Source organism: Hyla sarda, unplaced genomic scaffold (assembly GCF_029499605.1).
Source record: "Hyla sarda isolate aHylSar1 unplaced genomic scaffold, aHylSar1.hap1 scaffold_188, whole genome shotgun sequence".
NCBI lineage: Eukaryota > Metazoa > Chordata > Amphibia > Anura > Hylidae > Hyla > Hyla sarda.
The window spans coordinates 42,222-62,074 of NW_026608532.1; the positions used below are offsets into that span (position 1 = coordinate 42,222).

Below are 19,853 nucleotides of genomic sequence, written 5' to 3' on the forward strand. Positions count from 1 at the left end.
GCTCCAACATGGACTGACATTCTGGCCTACTTTCAGCCGATGCGACTTGTCTGTCGCTGAACAGTCGCTTTTTATGTATTCAGCACCTATGTATAATGTTGTAAAAATGCTCTAGAAGCTAAAGTCGCAGAAATGTCACACATATTTGGCCTGCAACTTTCTGTGCGACAAATTCAGACAGGAAAAATCAGTATAAATCCTTAGAAAATTATCCCCCAGTGTCTCCATCTGCTGGCGGTATTGAATAAGCATTGCTGCACTGATGGGGTATGCATTAGACGAAAAAAAAGAAGAAAAAGAAGAATAATACGCCCAGAAAAGAGGCGAAAAGGAGAAAAACGTAAAAAAACGTGAAAAAAAAGTAAGAGGAAGAGAAGGGAAAAAAAGGTGGAAATGGGTTTAAAAGTGATTTCGGCGGAGAAATATATATATATATATATATATATATATATATATATATATATATACGCGCACACACACACATATATATAAACGTATTCTCCGTTGAGATATTGCAGCCGCTGCTGTGTCCAGGCCCAGGAGCCTTAGCACTGTGCTGTGATGTCACTCAATACCACTGACATCACTAGGTGTAAACAACATCTCTCCTTTGCTGTGTATGTGACTATGGAGCTGTTTGGTGATGTCGTCTATTATGGCCTTCATAGAAGCAACAGGAGATTGTTGCATCCATCTAGAACCCTCAGAACTACAGTGCTATGATGTCACTCACTTCCACAGGCCTTGCAGAGTGTAAACAACAACAACCCAGCTTTGTTGTGTATGTAACCATAGGGATTTGTGATGTCACCTAGAACCTTCACAGCAGCGACAGCTTTATGAGGAGCATCAGCACTGCTCTGCCTGAGCAGAACCATCACCGCCATAGGTTGTCAAATAACCCGGGTTTAACCCACACAGGTAAGTCCAATGGGGTGCAGGCATGTCCTCTATGCTTACAGCTTCCCGTGGGTGTTGGTTTGATACCGTTTGGGGACAGCCAAGGAGGCATCTGCAGGCAACAAAGGTAGGTGTGTGCTTGTGTGTGTGTTTCCTATGCAGATCCTAAGCCCAGTGTCACATGCAAGTAGGAGGAGTAATAAGGGTTCCTGGCAAATCCGGGTTATGGATTGCATTTAAAAAGGCCCCGTGGGAGTGCAATGGGCCCCTGTCTTGCTGCTTAGCAATAATGGTATGGGTTTAGGTTCTGCTGTGTGTACTGGTGGTTGACTGCCCCCCAGCCCAGAGTGTGCATGGAAAATTGTCTGGCAGCCTCCCTGACAGCAAGCAGTGATAGTGCCCATGAAGGGGACCTTGTTGGGCCCGCCCCTTTCACGGTTATCGCTTCTCGGCCTTTTGGCTAAGATCAAGTGTAGTATCTGTTCTTATCAGTTTAATATCTGATACGTCCCCTATCTGGGGACCATATATTAAATGGATTTTTGAGAACGGGGGCCGATTTCGAAGCTTGCTTCCGTCGCCCTATGCATTGACCCGATATGGCAGTATCTTCGGGTACAGTGCACCACCCCCTTACAGGGTTAAAAAGAAAGATTCCTACTTTCATTGCTACCTGCTTGCTGGCTAGCCAGCTAGCCAGCCCTGTGGGCCTTGCTGCTGCTGCTGCTGCAGCCAAAAAACAAAAGGTGGTGCTGCTGCTGCTTCTGCTTCTGCTTGTGTCTGGCCGCTGTTGGAGCGTCCAGGCACAGGACTTCTGCTGCTGCTGACTAAATGGCCTCCTTAATTGGATCATTTGAGTAGCCAGCACACCTGTGCAGGTAGGGCATGACATGATAGGCAGCTGCCTTGATAGCGGGTGGGTGCTGAATGTTCCTAATTGACAAAATAAGATTAATGCTTATGAAGAAATATAAAATCTCATCCCTTCCCCAATATCGCGCCACACCCCTACCCCTTAATTCCCTGGTTGAACTTGATGGACATATGTCTTTTTTCGACCGTACTAACTATGTAACTATGTAACATAACATGGGGGGGGGGGGTCTCCTGGCTGTTCACACAGGTGTGTCATTGCTGTACATTGACCATGCATTGCTTCTGTGGTATTGCAAAGGCAAAGACAAATGCTTCCAGCCATCCATTGCACTAATGGATTGGTCATCAGCTGGCTGTCTATGTCCCGCATCAATATAGACCAAAGTACAGAGGGTTAGGCTATGCTATTGTGCACCTACCTGATGCATCAGAAGGTGCGAGGCCCTTGCTAAATTCTGTGCACAGACTTTGAGATCTATGCTTTAGACTGTATCTAAACCTGCTCCAACATGGACTGACATTCTGGCCTACTTTCAGCCGATGCGACTTGTCTGTCGCTGAACAGTCGCTTTTTATGTATTCAGCACCTATGTATAATGTTGTAAAAATGCTCTAGAAGCTAAAGTCGCAGAAATGTCACACATATTTGGCCTGCAACTTTCTGTGCGACAAATTCAGACAGGAAAAATCAGTATAAATCCTTAGAAAATTATCCCCCAGTGTCTCCATCTGCTGGCGGTATTGAATAAGCATTGCTGCACTGATGGGGTATGCATTAGACGAAAAAAAAGAAGAAAAAGAAGAATAATACGCCCAGAAAAGAGGCGAAAAGGAGAAAAACGTAAAAAAACGTGAAAAAAAAGTAAGAGGAAGAGAAGGGAAAAAAAGGTGGAAATGGGTTTAAAAGTGATTTCGGCGGAGAAATATATATATATATATATATATATATATATATATATATATATATACGCGCACACACACACATATATATAAACGTATTCTCCGTTGAGATATTGCAGCCGCTGCTGTGTCCAGGCCCAGGAGCCTTAGCACTGTGCTGTGATGTCACTCAATACCACTGACATCACTAGGTGTAAACAACCCTTTGCTGTGTATGTGACTATGGAGCTGTTTGGTGATGTCGTCTATTATGGCCTTCATAGAAGCAACAGGAGATTGTTGCATCCATCTAGAACCCTCAGAACTACAGTGCTATGATGTCACTCACTTCCACAGGCCTTGCAGAGTGTAAACAACAACAACCCAGCTTTGTTGTGTATGTAACCATAGGGATTTGTGATGTCACCTAGAACCTTCACAGCAGCGACAGCTTTATGAGGAGCATCAGCACTGCTCTGCCTGAGCAGAACCATCACCGCCATAGGTTGTCAAATAACCCGGGTTTAACCCACACAGGTAAGTCCAATGGGGTGCAGGCATGTCCTCTATGCTTACAGCTTCCCGTGGGTGTTGGTTTGATACCGTTTGGGGACAGCCAAGGAGGCATCTGCAGGCAACAAAGGTAGGTGTGTGCTTGTGTGTGTGTTTCCTATGCAGATCCTAAGCCCAGTGTCACATGCAAGTAGGAGGAGTAAGAAGGGTTCCTGGCAAATCCGGGTTATGGATTGCATTTAAAAAGGCCCCGTGGGAGTGCAATGGGCCCCTGTCTTGCTGCTTAGCAATAATGGTATGGGTTTAGGTTCTGCTGTGTGTACTGGTGGTTGACTGCCCCCCAGCCCAGAGTGTGCATGGAAAATTGTCTGGCAGCCTCCCTGACAGCAAGCAGTGATAGTGCCCATGAAGGGGACCTTGTTGGGCCCGCCCCTTTCACGGTTATCGCTTCTCGGCCTTTTGGCTAAGATCAAGTGTAGTATCTGTTCTTATCAGTTTAATATCTGATACGTCCCCTATCTGGGGACCATATATTAAATGGATTTTTGAGAACGGGGGCCGATTTCGAAGCTTGCTTCCGTCGCCCTATGCATTGACCCGATATGGCAGTATCTTCGGGTACAGTGCACCACCCCCTTACAGGGTTAAAAAGAAAGATTCCTACTTTCATTGCTACCTGCTTGCTGGCTAGCCAGCTAGCCAGCCCTGTGGGCCTTGCTGCTGCTGCTGCTGCAGCCAAAAAACAAAAGGTGGTGCTGCTGCTGCTTCTGCTTCTGCTTGTGTCTGGCCGCTGTTGGAGCGTCCAGGCACAGGACTTCTGCTGCTGCTGACTAAATGGCCTCCTTAATTGGATCATTTGAGTAGCCAGCACACCTGTGCAGGTAGGGCATGACATGATAGGCAGCTGCCTTGATAGCGGGTGGGTGCTGAATGTTCCTAATTGACAAAATAAGATTAATGCTTATGAAGAAATATAAAATCTCATCCCTTCCCCAATATCGCGCCACACCCCTACCCCTTAATTCCCTGGTTGAACTTGATGGACATATGTCTTTTTTCGACCGTACTAACTATGTAACTATGTAACATAACATGGGGGGGGGGGGGGGTCTCCTGGCTGTTCACACAGGTGTGTCATTGCTGTACATTGACCATGCATTGCTTCTGTGGTATTGCAAAGGCAAAGACAAATGCTTCCAGCCATCCATTGCACTAATGGATTGGTCATCAGCTGGCTGTCTATGTCCCGCATCAATATAGACCAAAGTACAGAGGGTTAGGCTATGCTATTGTGCACCTACCTGATGCATCAGAAGGTGCGAGGCCCTTGCTAAATTCTGTGCACAGACTTTGAGATCTATGCTTTAGACTGTATCTAAACCTGCTCCAACATGGACTGACATTCTGGCCTACTTTCAGCCGATGCGACTTGTCTGTCGCTGAACAGTCGCTTTTTATGTATTCAGCACCTATGTATAATGTTGTAAAAATGCTCTAGAAGCTAAAGTCGCAGAAATGTCACACATATTTGGCCTGCAACTTTCTGTGCGACAAATTCAGACAGGAAAAATCAGTATAAATCCTTAGAAAATTATCCCCCAGTGTCTCCATCTGCTGGCGGTATTGAATAAGCATTGCTGCACTGATGGGGTATGCATTAGACGAAAAAAAAGAAGAAAAAGAAGAATAATACGCCCAGAAAAGAGGCGAAAAGGAGAAAAACGTAAAAAAACGTGAAAAAAAAGTAAGAGGAAGAGAAGGGAAAAAAAGGTGGAAATGGGTTTAAAAGTGATTTCGGCGGAGAAATATATATATATATATATATATATATATATATATACGCGCACACACACACATATATATAAACGTATTCTCCGTTGAGATATTGCAGCCGCTGCTGTGTCCAGGCCCAGGAGCCTTAGCACTGTGCTGTGATGTCACTCAATACCACTGACATCACTAGGTGTAAACAACATCTCTCCTTTGCTGTGTATGTGACTATGGAGCTGTTTGGTGATGTCGTCTATTATGGCCTTCATAGAAGCAACAGGAGATTGTTGCATCCATCTAGAACCCTCAGAACTACAGTGCTATGATGTCACTCACTTCCACAGGCCTTGCAGAGTGTAAACAACAACAACCCAGCTTTGTTGTGTATGTAACCATAGGGATTTGTGATGTCACCTAGAACCTTCACAGCAACGACAGCTTTATGAGGAGCATCAGCACTGCTCTGCCTGAGCAGAACCATCACCGCCATAGGTTGTCAAATAACCCGGGTTTAACCCACACAGGTAAGTCCAATGGGGTGCAGGCATGTCCTCTATGCTTACAGCTTCCCGTGGGTGTTGGTTTGATACCGTTTGGGGACAGCCAAGGAGGCATCTGCAGGCAACAAAGGTAGGTGTGTGCTTGTGTGTGTGTTTCCTATGCAGATCCTAAGCCCAGTGTCACATGCAAGTAGGAGGAGTAAGAAGGGTTCCTGGCAAATCCGGGTTATGGATTGCATTTAAAAAGGCCCCGTGGGAGTGCAATGGGCCCCTGTCTTGCTGCTTAGCAATAATGGTATGGGTTTAGGTTCTGCTGTGTGTACTGGTGGTTGACTGCCCCCCAGCCCAGAGTGTGCATGGAAAATTGTCTGGCAGCCTCCCTGACAGCAAGCAGTGATAGTGCCCATGAAGGGGACCTTGTTGGGCCCGCCCCTTTCACGGTTATCGCTTCTCGGCCTTTTGGCTAAGATCAAGTGTAGTATCTGTTCTTATCAGTTTAATATCTGATACGTCCCCTATCTGGGGACCATATATTAAATGGATTTTTGAGAACGGGGGCCGATTTCGAAGCTTGCTTCCGTCGCCCTATGCATTGACCCGATATGGCAGTATCTTCGGGTACAGTGCACCACCCCCTTACAGGGTTAAAAAGAAAGATTCCTACTTTCATTGCTACCTGCTTGCTGGCTAGCCAGCTAGCCAGCCCTGTGGGCCTTGCTGCTGCTGCTGCTGCAGCCAAAAAACAAAAGGTGGTGCTGCTGCTGCTTCTGCTTCTGCTTGTGTCTGGCCGCTGTTGGAGCGTCCAGGCACAGGACTTCTGCTGCTGCTGACTAAATGGCCTCCTTAATTGGATCATTTGAGTAGCCAGCACACCTGTGCAGGTAGGGCATGACATGATAGGCAGCTGCCTTGATAGCGGGTGGGTGCTGAATGTTCCTAATTGACAAAATAAGATTAATGCTTATGAAGAAATATAAAATCTCATCCCTTCCCCAATATCGCGCCACACCCCTACCCCTTAATTCCCTGGTTGAACTTGATGGACATATGTCTTTTTTCGACCGTACTAACTATGTAACTATGTAACATAACATGGGGGGGGGGGGGTCTCCTGGCTGTTCACACAGGTGTGTCATTGCTGTACATTGACCATGCATTGCTTCTGTGGTATTGCAAAGGCAAAGACAAATGCTTCCAGCCATCCATTGCACTAATGGATTGGTCATCAGCTGGCTGTCTATGTCCCGCATCAATATAGACCAAAGTACAGAGGGTTAGGCTATGCTATTGTGCACCTACCTGATGCATCAGAAGGTGCGAGGCCCTTGCTAAATTCTGTGCACAGACTTTGAGATCTATACTTTAGACTGTATCTAAACCTGCTCCAACATGGACTGACATTCTGGCCTACTTTCAGCCGATGCGACTTGTCTGTCGCTGAACAGTCGCTTTTTATGTATTCAGCACCTATGTATAATGTTGTAAAAATGCTCTAGAAGCTAAAGTCGCAGAAATGTCACACATATTTGGCCTGCAACTTTCTGTGCGACAAATTCAGACAGGAAAAATCAGTATAAATCCTTAGAAAATTATCCCCCAGTGTCTCCATCTGCTGGCGGTATTGAATAAGCATTGCTGCACTGATGGGGTATGCATTAGACGAAAAAAAAGAAGAAAAAGAAGAATAATACGCCCAGAAAAGAGGCGAAAAGGAGAAAAACGTAAAAAAACGTGAAAAAAAAGTAAGAGGAAGAGAAGGGAAAAAAAGGTGGAAATGGGTTTAAAAGTGATTTCGGCGGAGAAATATATATATATATATATATATATATATATATATATATATATACGCGCACACACACACATATATATAAACGTATTCTCCGTTGAGATATTGCAGCCGCTGCTGTGTCCAGGCCCAGGAGCCTTAGCACTGTGCTGTGATGTCACTCAATACCACTGACATCACTAGGTGTAAACAACATCTCTCCTTTGCTGTGTATGTGACTATGGAGCTGTTTGGTGATGTCGTCTATTATGGCCTTCATAGAAGCAACAGGAGATTGTTGCATCCATCTAGAACCCTCAGAACTACAGTGCTATGATGTCACTCACTTCCACAGGCCTTGCAGAGTGTAAACAACAACAACCCAGCTTTGTTGTGTATGTAACCATAGGGATTTGTGATGTCACCTAGAACCTTCACAGCAGCGACAACTTTATGAGGAGCATCAGCACTGCTCTGCCTGAGCAGAACCATCACCGCCATAGGTTGTCAAATAACCCGGGTTTAACCCACACAGGTAAGTCCAATGGGGTGCAGGCATGTCCTCTATGCTTACAGCTTCCCGTGGGTGTTGGTTTGATACCGTTTGGGGACAGCCAAGGAGGCATCTGCAGGCAACAAAGGTAGGTGTGTGCTTGTGTGTGTGTTTCCTATGCAGATCCTAAGCCCAGTGTCACATGCAAGTAGGAGGAGTAAGAAGGGTTCCTGGCAAATCCGGGTTATGGATTGCATTTAAAAAGGCCCCGTGGGAGTGCAATGGGCCCCTGTCTTGCTGCTTAGCAATAATGGTATGGGTTTAGGTTCTGCTGTGTGTACTGGTGGTTGACTGCCCCCCAGCCCAGAGTGTGCATGGAAAATTGTCTGGCAGCCTCCCTGACAGCAAGCAGTGATAGTGCCCATGAAGGGGACCTTGTTGGGCCCGCCCCTTTCACGGTTATCGCTTCTCGGCCTTTTGGCTAAGATCAAGTGTAGTATCTGTTCTTATCAGTTTAATATCTGATACGTCCCCTATCTGGGGACCATATATTAAATGGATTTTTGAGAACGGGGGCCGATTTCGAAGCTTGCTTCCGTCGCCCTATGCATTGACCCGATATGGCAGTATCTTCGGGTACAGTGCACCACCCCCTTACAGGGTTAAAAAGAAAGATTCCTACTTTCATTGCTACCTGCTTGCTGGCTAGCCAGCTAGCCAGCCCTGTGGGCCTTGCTGCTGCTGCTGCTGCAGCCAAAAAACAAAAGGTGGTGCTGCTGCTGCTTCTGCTTCTGCTTGTGTCTGGCCGCTGTTGGAGCGTCCAGGCACAGGACTTCTGCTGCTGCTGACTAAATGGCCTCCTTAATTGGATCATTTGAGTAGCCAGCACACCTGTGCAGGTAGGGCATGACATGATAGGCAGCTGCCTTGATAGCGGGTGGGTGCTGAATGTTCCTAATTGACAAAATAAGATTAATGCTTATGAAGAAATATAAAATCTCATCCCTTCCCCAATATCGCGCCACACCCCTACCCCTTAATTCCCTGGTTGAACTTGATGGACATATGTCTTTTTTCGACCGTACTAACTATGTAACTATGTAACATAACATGGGGGGGGGGGGGGGGTCTCCTGGCTGTTCACACAGGTGTGTCATTGCTGTACATTGACCATGCATTGCTTCTGTGGTATTGCAAAGGCAAAGACAAATGCTTCCAGCCATCCATTGCACTAATGGATTGGTCATCAGCTGGCTGTCTATGTCCCGCATCAATATAGACCAAAGTACAGAGGGTTAGGCTATGCTATTGTGCACCTACCTGATGCATCAGAAGGTGCGAGGCCCTTGCTAAATTCTGTGCACAGACTTTGAGATCTATGCTTTAGACTGTATCTAAACCTGCTCCAACATGGACTGACATTCTGGCCTACTTTCAGCCGATGCGACTTGTCTGTCGCTGAACAGTCGCTTTTTATGTATTCAGCACCTATGTATAATGTTGTAAAAATGCTCTAGAAGCTAAAGTCGCAGAAATGTCACACATATTTGGCCTGCAACTTTCTGTGCGACAAATTCAGACAGGAAAAATCAGTATAAATCCTTAGAAAATTATCCCCCAGTGTCTCCATCTGCTGGCGGTATTGAATAAGCATTGCTGCACTGATGGGGTATGCATTAGACGAAAAAAAAGAAGAAAAAGAAGAATAATACGCCCAGAAAAGAGGCGAAAAGGAGAAAAACGTAAAAAAACGTGAAAAAAAAGTAAGAGGAAGAGAAGGGAAAAAAAGGTGGAAATGGGTTTAAAAGTGATTTCGGCGGAGAAATATATATATATATATATATATATATATATATATATATATATATACGCGCACACACACACATATATATAAACGTATTCTCCGTTGAGATATTGCAGCCGCTGCTGTGTCCAGGCCCAGGAGCCTTAGCACTGTGCTGTGATGTCACTCAATACCACTGACATCACTAGGTGTAAACAACATCTCTCCTTTGCTGTGTATGTGACTATGGAGCTGTTTGGTGATGTCGTCTATTATGGCCTTCATAGAAGCAACAGGAGATTGTTGCATCCATCTAGAACCCTCAGAACTACAGTGCTATGATGTCACTCACTTCCACAGGCCTTGCAGAGTGTAAACAACAACAACCCAGCTTTGTTGTGTATGTAACCATAGGGATTTGTGATGTCACCTAGAACCTTCACAGCAGCGACAGCTTTATGAGGAGCATCAGCACTGCTCTGCCTGAGCAGAACCATCACCGCCATAGGTTGTCAAATAACCCGGGTTTAACCCACACAGGTAAGTCCAATGGGGTGCAGGCATGTCCTCTATGCTTACAGCTTCCCGTGGGTGTTGGTTTGATACCGTTTGGGGACAGCCAAGGAGGCATCTGCAGGCAACAAAGGTAGGTGTGTGCTTGTGTGTGTGTTTCCTATGCAGATCCTAAGCCCAGTGTCACATGCAAGTAGGAGGAGTAAGAAGGGTTCCTGGCAAATCCGGGTTATGGATTGCATTTAAAAAGGCCCCGTGGGAGTGCAATGGGCCCCTGTCTTGCTGCTTAGCAATAATGGTATGGGTTTAGGTTCTGCTGTGTGTACTGGTGGTTGACTGCCCCCCAGCCCAGAGTGTGCATGGAAAATTGTCTGGCAGCCTCCCTGACAGCAAGCAGTGATAGTGCCCATGAAGGGGACCTTGTTGGGCCCGCCCCTTTCACGGTTATCGCTTCTCGGCCTTTTGGCTAAGATCAAGTGTAGTATCTGTTCTTATCAGTTTAATATCTGATACGTCCCCTATCTGGGGACCATATATTAAATGGATTTTTGAGAACGGGGGCCGATTTCGAAGCTTGCTTCCGTCGCCCTATGCATTGACCCGATATGGCAGTATCTTCGGGTACAGTGCACCACCCCCTTACAGGGTTAAAAAGAAAGATTCCTACTTTCATTGCTACCTGCTTGCTGGCTAGCCAGCTAGCCAGCCCTGTGGGCCTTGCTGCTGCTGCTGCTGCAGCCAAAAAACAAAAGGTGGTGCTGCTGCTGCTTCTGCTTCTGCTTGTGTCTGGCCGCTGTTGGAGCGTCCAGGCACAGGACTTCTGCTGCTGCTGACTAAATGGCCTCCTTAATTGGATCATTTGAGTAGCCAGCACACCTGTGCAGGTAGGGCATGACATGATAGGCAGCTGCCTTGATAGCGGGTGGGTGCTGAATGTTCCTAATTGACAAAATAAGATTAATGCTTATGAAGAAATATAAAATCTCATCCCTTCCCCAATATCGCGCCACACCCCTACCCCTTAATTCCCTGGTTGAACTTGATGGACATATGTCTTTTTTCGACCGTACTAACTATGTAACTATGTAACATAACATGGGGGGGGGGGGGTCTCCTGGCTGTTCACACAGGTGTGTCATTGCTGTACATTGACCATGCATTGCTTCTGTGGTATTGCAAAGGCAAAGACAAATGCTTCCAGCCATCCATTGCACTAATGGATTGGTCATCAGCTGGCTGTCTATGTCCCGCATCAATATAGACCAAAGTACAGAGGGTTAGGCTATGCTATTGTGCACCTACCTGATGCATCAGAAGGTGCGAGGCCCTTGCTAAATTCTGTGCACAGACTTTGAGATCTATGCTTTAGACTGTATCTAAACCTGCTCCAACATGGACTGACATTCTGGCCTACTTTCAGCCGATGCGACTTGTCTGTCGCTGAACAGTCGCTTTTTATGTATTCAGCACCTATGTATAATGTTGTAAAAATGCTCTAGAAGCTAAAGTCGCAGAAATGTCACACATATTTGGCCTGCAACTTTCTGTGCGACAAATTCAGACAGGAAAAATCAGTATAAATCCTTAGAAAATTATCCCCCAGTGTCTCCATCTGCTGGCGGTATTGAATAAGCATTGCTGCACTGATGGGGTATGCATTAGACGAAAAAAAAGAAGAAAAAGAAGAATAATACGCCCAGAAAAGAGGCGAAAAGGAGAAAAACGTAAAAAAACGTGAAAAAAAAGTAAGAGGAAGAGAAGGGAAAAAAAGGTGGAAATGGGTTTAAAAGTGATTTCGGCGGAGAAATATATATATATATATATATATATATATATATATATATATATATATACGCGCACACACACACATATATATAAACGTATTCTCCGTTGAGATATTGCAGCCGCTGCTGTGTCCAGGCCCAGGAGCCTTAGCACTGTGCTGTGATGTCACTCAATACCACTGACATCACTAGGTGTAAACAACATCTCTCCTTTGCTGTGTATGTGACTATGGAGCTGTTTGGTGATGTCGTCTATTATGGCCTTCATAGAAGCAACAGGAGATTGTTGCATCCATCTAGAACCCTCAGAACTACAGTGCTATGATGTCACTCACTTCCACAGGCCTTGCAGAGTGTAAACAACAACAACCCAGCTTTGTTGTGTATGTAACCATAGGGATTTGTGATGTCACCTAGAACCTTCACAGCAGCGACAGCTTTATGAGGAGCATCAGCACTGCTCTGCCTGAGCAGAACCATCACCACCATAGGTTGTCAAATAACCCGGGTTTAACCCACACAGGTAAGTCCAATGGGGTGCAGGCATGTCCTCTATGCTTACAGCTTCCCGTGGGTGTTGGTTTGATACCGTTTGGGGACAGCCAAGGAGGCATCTGCAGGCAACAAAGGTAGGTGTGTGCTTGTGTGTGTGTTTCCTATGCAGATCCTAAGCCCAGTGTCACATGCAAGTAGGAGGAGTAAGAAGGGTTCCTGGCAAATCCGGGTTATGGATTGCATTTAAAAAGGCCCCGTGGGAGTGCAATGGGCCCCTGTCTTGCTGCTTAGCAATAATGGTATGGGTTTAGGTTCTGCTGTGTGTACTGGTGGTTGACTGCCCCCCAGCCCAGAGTGTGCATGGAAAATTGTCTGGCAGCCTCCCTGACAGCAAGCAGTGATAGTGCCCATGAAGGGGACCTTGTTGGGCCCGCCCCTTTCACGGTTATCGCTTCTCGGCCTTTTGGCTAAGATCAAGTGTAGTATCTGTTCTTATCAGTTTAATATCTGATACGTCCCCTATCTGGGGACCATATATTAAATGGATTTTTGAGAACGGGGGCCGATTTCGAAGCTTGCTTCCGTCGCCCTATGCATTGACCCGATATGGCAGTATCTTCGGGTACAGTGCACCACCCCCTTACAGGGTTAAAAAGAAAGATTCCTACTTTCATTGCTACCTGCTTGCTGGCTAGCCAGCTAGCCAGCCCTGTGGGCCTTGCTGCTGCTGCTGCTGCAGCCAAAAAACAAAAGGTGGTGCTGCTGCTGCTTCTGCTTCTGCTTGTGTCTGGCCGCTGTTGGAGCGTCCAGGCACAGGACTTCTGCTGCTGCTGACTAAATGGCCTCCTTAATTGGATCATTTGAGTAGCCAGCACACCTGTGCAGGTAGGGCATGACATGATAGGCAGCTGCCTTGATAGCGGGTGGGTGCTGAATGTTCCTAATTGACAAAATAAGATTAATGCTTATGAAGAAATATAAAATCTCATCCCTTCCCCAATATCGCGCCACACCCCTACCCCTTAATTCCCTGGTTGAACTTGATGGACATATGTCTTTTTTCGACCGTACTAACTATGTAACTATGTAACATAACATGGGGGGGGGGGGTCTCCTGGCTGTTCACACAGGTGTGTCATTGCTGTACATTGACCATGCATTGCTTCTGTGGTATTGCAAAGGCAAAGACAAATGCTTCCAGCCATCCATTGCACTAATGGATTGGTCATCAGCTGGCTGTCTATGTCCCGCATCAATATAGACCAAAGTACAGAGGGTTAGGCTATGCTATTGTGCACCTACCTGATGCATCAGAAGGTGCGAGGCCCTTGCTAAATTCTGTGCACAGACTTTGAGATCTATGCTTTAGACTGTATCTAAACCTGCTCCAACATGGACTGACATTCTGGCCTACTTTCAGCCGATGCGACTTGTCTGTCGCTGAACAGTCGCTTTTTATGTATTCAGCACCTATGTATAATGTTGTAAAAATGCTCTAGAAGCTAAAGTCGCAGAAATGTCACACATATTTGGCCTGCAACTTTCTGTGCGACAAATTCAGACAGGAAAAATCAGTATAAATCCTTAGAAAATTATCCCCCAGTGTCTCCATCTGCTGGCGGTATTGAATAAGCATTGCTGCACTGATGGGGTATGCATTAGACGAAAAAAAAGAAGAAAAAGAAGAATAATACGCCCAGAAAAGAGGCGAAAAGGAGAAAAACGTAAAAAAACGTGAAAAAAAAGTAAGAGGAAGAGAAGGGAAAAAAAGGTGGAAATGGGTTTAAAAGTGATTTCGGCGGAGAAATATATATATATATATATATATATATATATATATATATATATATATATATACGCGCACACACACACATATATATAAACGTATTCTCCGTTGAGATATTGCAGCCGCTGCTGTGTCCAGGCCCAGGAGCCTTAGCACTGTGCTGTGATGTCACTCAATACCACTGACATCACTAGGTGTAAACAACATCTCTCCTTTGCTGTGTATGTGACTATGGAGCTGTTTGGTGATGTCGTCTATTATGGCCTTCATAGAAGCAACAGGAGATTGTTGCATCCATCTAGAACCCTCAGAACTACAGTGCTATGATGTCACTCACTTCCACAGGCCTTAGAGTGTAAACAACAACAACCCAGCTTTGTTGTGTATGTAACCATAGGGATTTGTGATGTCACCTAGAACCTTCACAGCAGCGACAGCTTTATGAGGAGCATCAGCACTGCTCTGCCTGAGCAGAACCATCACCGCCATAGGTTGTCAAATAACCCGGGTTTAACCCACACAGGTAAGTCCAATGGGGTGCAGGCATGTCCTCTATGCTTACAGCTTCCCGTGGGTGTTGGTTTGATACCGTTTGGGGACAGCCAAGGAGGCATCTGCAGGCAACAAAGGTAGGTGTGTGCTTGTGTGTGTGTTTCCTATGCAGATCCTAAGCCCAGTGTCACATGCAAGTAGGAGGAGTAAGAAGGGTTCCTGGCAAATCCGGGTTATGGATTGCATTTAAAAAGGCCCCGTGGGAGTGCAATGGGCCCCTGTCTTGCTGCTTAGCAATAATGGTATGGGTTTAGGTTCTGCTGTGTGTACTGGTGGTTGACTGCCCCCCAGCCCAGAGTGTGCATGGAAAATTGTCTGGCAGCCTCCCTGACAGCAAGCAGTGATAGTGCCCATGAAGGGGACCTTGTTGGGCCCGCCCCTTTCACGGTTATCGCTTCTCGGCCTTTTGGCTAAGATCAAGTGTAGTATCTGTTCTTATCAGTTTAATATCTGATACGTCCCCTATCTGGGGACCATATATTAAATGGATTTTTGAGAACGGGGGCCGATTTCGAAGCTTGCTTCCGTCGCCCTATGCATTGACCCGATATGGCAGTATCTTCGGGTACAGTGCACCACCCCCTTACAGGGTTAAAAAGAAAGATTCCTACTTTCATTGCTACCTGCTTGCTGGCTAGCCAGCTAGCCAGCCCTGTGGGCCTTGCTGCTGCTGCTGCTGCAGCCAAAAAACAAAAGGTGGTGCTGCTGCTGCTTCTGCTTCTGCTTGTGTCTGGCCGCTGTTGGAGCGTCCAGGCACAGGACTTCTGCTGCTGCTGACTAAATGGCCTCCTTAATTGGATCATTTGAGTAGCCAGCACACCTGTGCAGGTAGGGCATGACATGATAGGCAGCTGCCTTGATAGCGGGTGGGTGCTGAATGTTCCTAATTGACAAAATAAGATTAATGCTTATGAAGAAATATAAAATCTCATCCCTTCCCCAATATCGCGCCACACCCCTACCCCTTAATTCCCTGGTTGAACTTGATGGACATATGTCTTTTTTCGACCGTACTAACTATGTAACTATGTAACATAACATGGGGGGGGGGGTCTCCTGGCTGTTCACACAGGTGTGTCATTGCTGTACATTGACCATGCATTGCTTCTGTGGTATTGCAAAGGCAAAGACAAATGCTTCCAGCCATCCATTGCACTAATGGATTGGTCATCAGCTGGCTGTCTATGTCCCGCATCAATATAGACCAAAGTACAGAGGGTTAGGCTATGCTATTGTGCACCTACCTGATGCATCAGAAGGTGCGAGGCCCTTGCTAAATTCTGTGCACAGACTTTGAGATCTATGCTTTAGACTGTATCTAAACCTGCTCCAACATGGACTGACATTCTGGCCTACTTTCAGCCGATGCGACTTGTCTGTCGCTGAACAGTCGCTTTTTATGTATTCAGCACCTATGTATAATGTTGTAAAAATGCTCTAGAAGCTAAAGTCGCAGAAATGTCACACATATTTGGCCTGCAACTTTCTGTGCGACAAATTCAGACAGGAAAAATCAGTATAAATCCTTAGAAAATTATCCCCCAGTGTCTCCATCTGCTGGCGGTATTGAATAAGCATTGCTGCACTGATGGGGTATGCATTAGACGAAAAAAAAGAAGAAAAAGAAGAATAATACGCCCAGAAAAGAGGCGAAAAGGAGAAAAACGTAAAAAAACGTGAAAAAAAAGTAAGAGGAAGAGAAGGGAAAAAAAGGTGGAAATGGGTTTAAAAGTGATTTCGGCGGAGAAATATATATATATATATATATATATATATATATATATATATATATATACGCGCACACACACACATATATATAAACGTATTCTCCGTTGAGATATTGCAGCCGCTGCTGTGTCCAGGCCCAGGAGCCTTAGCACTGTGCTGTGATGTCACTCAATACCACTGACATCACTAGGTGTAAACAACATCTCTCCTTTGCTGTGTATGTGACTATGGAGCTGTTTGGTGATGTCGTCTATTATGGCCTTCATAGAAGCAACAGGAGATTGTTGCATCCATCTAGAACCCTCAGAACTACAGTGCTATGATGTCACTCACTTCCACAGGCCTTGCAGAGTGTAAACAACAACAACCCAGCTTTGTTGTGTATGTAACCATAGGGATTTGTGATGTCACCTAGAACCTTCACAGCAGCGACAGCTTTATGAGGAGCATCAGCACTGCTCTGCCTGAGCAGAACCATCACCGCCATAGGTTGTCAAATAACCCGGGTTTAACCCACACAGGTAAGTCCAATGGGGTGCAGGCATGTCCTCTATGCTTACAGCTTCCCGTGGGTGTTGGTTTGATACCGTTTGGGGACAGCCAAGGAGGCATCTGCAGGCAACAAAGGTAGGTGTGTGCTTGTGTGTGTGTTTCCTATGCAGATCCTAAGCCCAGTGTCACATGCAAGTAGGAGGAGTAAGAAGGGTTCCTGGCAAATCCGGGTTATGGATTGCATTTAAAAAGGCCCCGTGGGAGTGCAATGGGCCCCTGTCTTGCTGCTTAGCAATAATGGTATGGGTTTAGGTTCTGCTGTGTGTACTGGTGGTTGACTGCCCCCCAGCCCAGAGTGTGCATGGAAAATTGTCTGGCAGCCTCCCTGACAGCAAGCAGTGATAGTGCCCATGAAGGGGACCTTGTTGGGCCCGCCCCTTTCACGGTTATCGCTTCTCGGCCTTTTGGCTAAGATCAAGTGTAGTATCTGTTCTTATCAGTTTAATATCTGATACGTCCCCTATCTGGGGACCATATATTAAATGGATTTTTGAGAACGGGGGCCGATTTCGAAGCTTGCTTCCGTCGCCCTATGCATTGACCCGATATGGCAGTATCTTCGGGTACAGTGCACCACCCCCTTACAGGGTTAAAAAGAAAGATTCCTACTTTCATTGCTACCTGCTTGCTGGCTAGCCAGCTAGCCAGCCCTGTGGGCCTTGCTGCTGCTGCTGCTGCAGCCAAAAAACAAAAGGTGGTGCTGCTGCTGCTTCTGCTTCTGCTTGTGTCTGGCCGCTGTTGGAGCGTCCAGGCACAGGACTTCTGCTGCTGCTGACTAAATGGCCTCCTTAATTGGATCATTTGAGTAGCCAGCACACCTGTGCAGGTAGGGCATGACATGATAGGCAGCTGCCTTGATAGCGGGTGGGTGCTGAATGTTCCTAATTGACAAAATAAGATTAATGCTTATGAAGAAATATAAAATCTCATCCCTTCCCCAATATCGCGCCACACCCCTACCCCTTAATTCCCTGGTTGAACTTGATGGACATATGTCTTTTTTCGACCGTACTAACTATGTAACTATGTAACATAACATGGGGGGGGGGGTCTCCTGGCTGTTCACACAGGTGTGTCATTGCTGTACATTGACCATGCATTGCTTCTGTGGTATTGCAAAGGCAAAGACAAATGCTTCCAGCCATCCATTGCACTAATGGATTGGTCATCAGCTGGCTGTCTATGTCCCGCATCAATATAGACCAAAGTACAGAGGGTTAGGCTATGCTATTGTGCACCTACCTGATGCATCAGAAGGTGCGAGGCCCTTGCTAAATTCTGTGCACAGACTTTGAGATCTATGCTTTAGACTGTATCTAAACCTGCTCCAACATGGACTGACATTCTGGCCTACTTTCAGCCGATGCGACTTGTCTGTCGCTGAACAGTCGCTTTTTATGTATTCAGCACCTATGTATAATGTTGTAAAAATGCTCTAGAAGCTAAAGTCGCAGAAATGTCACACATATTTGGCCTGCAACTTTCTGTGCGACAAATTCAGACAGGAAAAATCAGTATAAATCCTTAGAAAATTATCCCCCAGTGTCTCCATCTGCTGGCGGTATTGAATAAGCATTGCTGCACTGATGGGGTATGCATTAGACGAAAAAAAAGAAGAAAAAGAAGAATAATACGCCCAGAAAAGAGGCGAAAAGGAGAAAAACGTAAAAAAACGTGAAAAAAAAGTAAGAGGAAGAGAAGGGAAAAAAAGGTGGAAATGGGTTTAAAAGTGATTTCGGCGGAGAAATATATATATATATATATATATATATATATATATATATATACGCGCACACACACACATATATATAAACGTATTCTCCGTTGAGATATTGCAGCCGCTGCTGTGTCCAGGCCCAGGAGCCTTAGCACTGTGCTGTGATGTCACTCAATACCACTGACATCACTAGGTGTAAACAACATCTCTCCTTTGCTGTGTATGTGACTATGGAGCTGTTTGGTGATGTCGTCTATTATGGCCTTCATAGAAGCAACAGCAGGAGATTGTTGCATCCATCTAGAACCCTCAGAACTACAGTGCTATGATGTCACTCACTTCCACAGGCCTTGCAGAGTGTAAACAACAACAACCCAGCTTTGTTGTGTATGTAACCATAGGGATTTGTGATGTCACCTAGAACCTTCACAGCAGCGACAGCTTTATGAGGAGCATCAGCACTGCTCTGCCTGAGCAGAACCATCACCGCCATAGGTTGTCAAATAACCCGGGTTTAACCCACACAGGTAAGTCCAATGGGGTGCAGGCATGTCCTCTATGCTTACAGCTTCCCGTGGGTGTTGGTTTGATACCGTTTGGGGACAGCCAAGGAGGCATCTGCAGGCAACAAAGGTAGGTGTGTGCTTGTGTGTGTGTTTCCTATGCAGATCCTAAGCCCAGTGTCACATGCAAGTAGGAGGAGTAAGAAGGGTTCCTGGCAAATCCGGGTTATGGATTGCATTTAAAAAGGCCCCGTGGGAGTGCAATGGGCCCCTGTCTTGCTGCTTAGCAATAATGGTATGGGTTTAGGTTCTGCTGTGTGTACTGGTGGTTGACTGCCCCCCAGCCCAGAGTGTGCATGGAAAATTGTCTGGCAGCCTCCCTGACAGCAAGCAGTGATAGTGCCCATGAAGGGGACCTTGTTGGGCCCGCCCCTTTCACGGTTATCGCTTCTCGGCCTTTTGGCTAAGATCAAGTGTAGTATCTGTTCTTATCAGTTTAATATCTGATACGTCCCCTATCTGGGGACCATATATTAAATGGATTTTTGAGAACGGGGGCCGATTTCGAAGCTTGCTTCCGTCGCCCTATGCATTGACCCGATATGGCAGTATCTTCGGGTACAGTGCACCACCCCCTTACAGGGTTAAAAAGAAAGATTCCTACTTTCATTGCTACCTGCTTGCTGGCTAGCCAGCTAGCCAGCCCTGTGGGCCTTGCTGCTGCTGCTGCTGCAGCCAAAAAAC

At 46.1% G+C, this 19,853-nt stretch overlaps 9 non-coding genes across 9 annotated transcripts; all 9 read left to right on the forward strand.

Moving 5' to 3' along the window:
* Window positions 1-1,340: 1,340 nt before the first annotated feature.
* LOC130315653 (U2 spliceosomal RNA) lies at window positions 1,341-1,531 on the forward strand. The gene has a single exon (XR_008863112.1). It is a non-coding gene; the product is annotated as a U2 spliceosomal RNA (small nuclear RNA).
* A 2,080-nt stretch (window positions 1,532-3,611) lies between these two features.
* On the forward strand, window positions 3,612-3,802 carry LOC130315654 (U2 spliceosomal RNA). Its single transcript, XR_008863113.1, has one exon. It is a non-coding gene; the product is annotated as a U2 spliceosomal RNA (small nuclear RNA).
* A 2,079-nt stretch (window positions 3,803-5,881) lies between these two features.
* Window positions 5,882-6,072, forward strand: LOC130315655 (U2 spliceosomal RNA). Its single transcript, XR_008863114.1, has one exon. It is a non-coding gene; the product is annotated as a U2 spliceosomal RNA (small nuclear RNA).
* A 2,085-nt stretch (window positions 6,073-8,157) lies between these two features.
* On the forward strand, window positions 8,158-8,348 carry LOC130315656 (U2 spliceosomal RNA). The gene has a single exon (XR_008863115.1). It is a non-coding gene; the product is annotated as a U2 spliceosomal RNA (small nuclear RNA).
* Window positions 8,349-10,438: 2,090 nt separating this feature from the next.
* On the forward strand, window positions 10,439-10,629 carry LOC130315658 (U2 spliceosomal RNA). The gene has a single exon (XR_008863117.1). It is a non-coding gene; the product is annotated as a U2 spliceosomal RNA (small nuclear RNA).
* Window positions 10,630-12,718: 2,089 nt separating this feature from the next.
* LOC130315659 (U2 spliceosomal RNA) lies at window positions 12,719-12,909 on the forward strand. The gene has a single exon (XR_008863118.1). It is a non-coding gene; the product is annotated as a U2 spliceosomal RNA (small nuclear RNA).
* A 2,090-nt stretch (window positions 12,910-14,999) lies between these two features.
* Window positions 15,000-15,190, forward strand: LOC130315660 (U2 spliceosomal RNA). Its single transcript, XR_008863119.1, has one exon. It is a non-coding gene; the product is annotated as a U2 spliceosomal RNA (small nuclear RNA).
* A 2,087-nt stretch (window positions 15,191-17,277) lies between these two features.
* LOC130315661 (U2 spliceosomal RNA) lies at window positions 17,278-17,468 on the forward strand. Its single transcript, XR_008863120.1, has one exon. It is a non-coding gene; the product is annotated as a U2 spliceosomal RNA (small nuclear RNA).
* Window positions 17,469-19,552: 2,084 nt separating this feature from the next.
* Window positions 19,553-19,743, forward strand: LOC130315663 (U2 spliceosomal RNA). Its single transcript, XR_008863121.1, has one exon. It is a non-coding gene; the product is annotated as a U2 spliceosomal RNA (small nuclear RNA).
* Window positions 19,744-19,853: the final 110 nt, after the last annotated feature.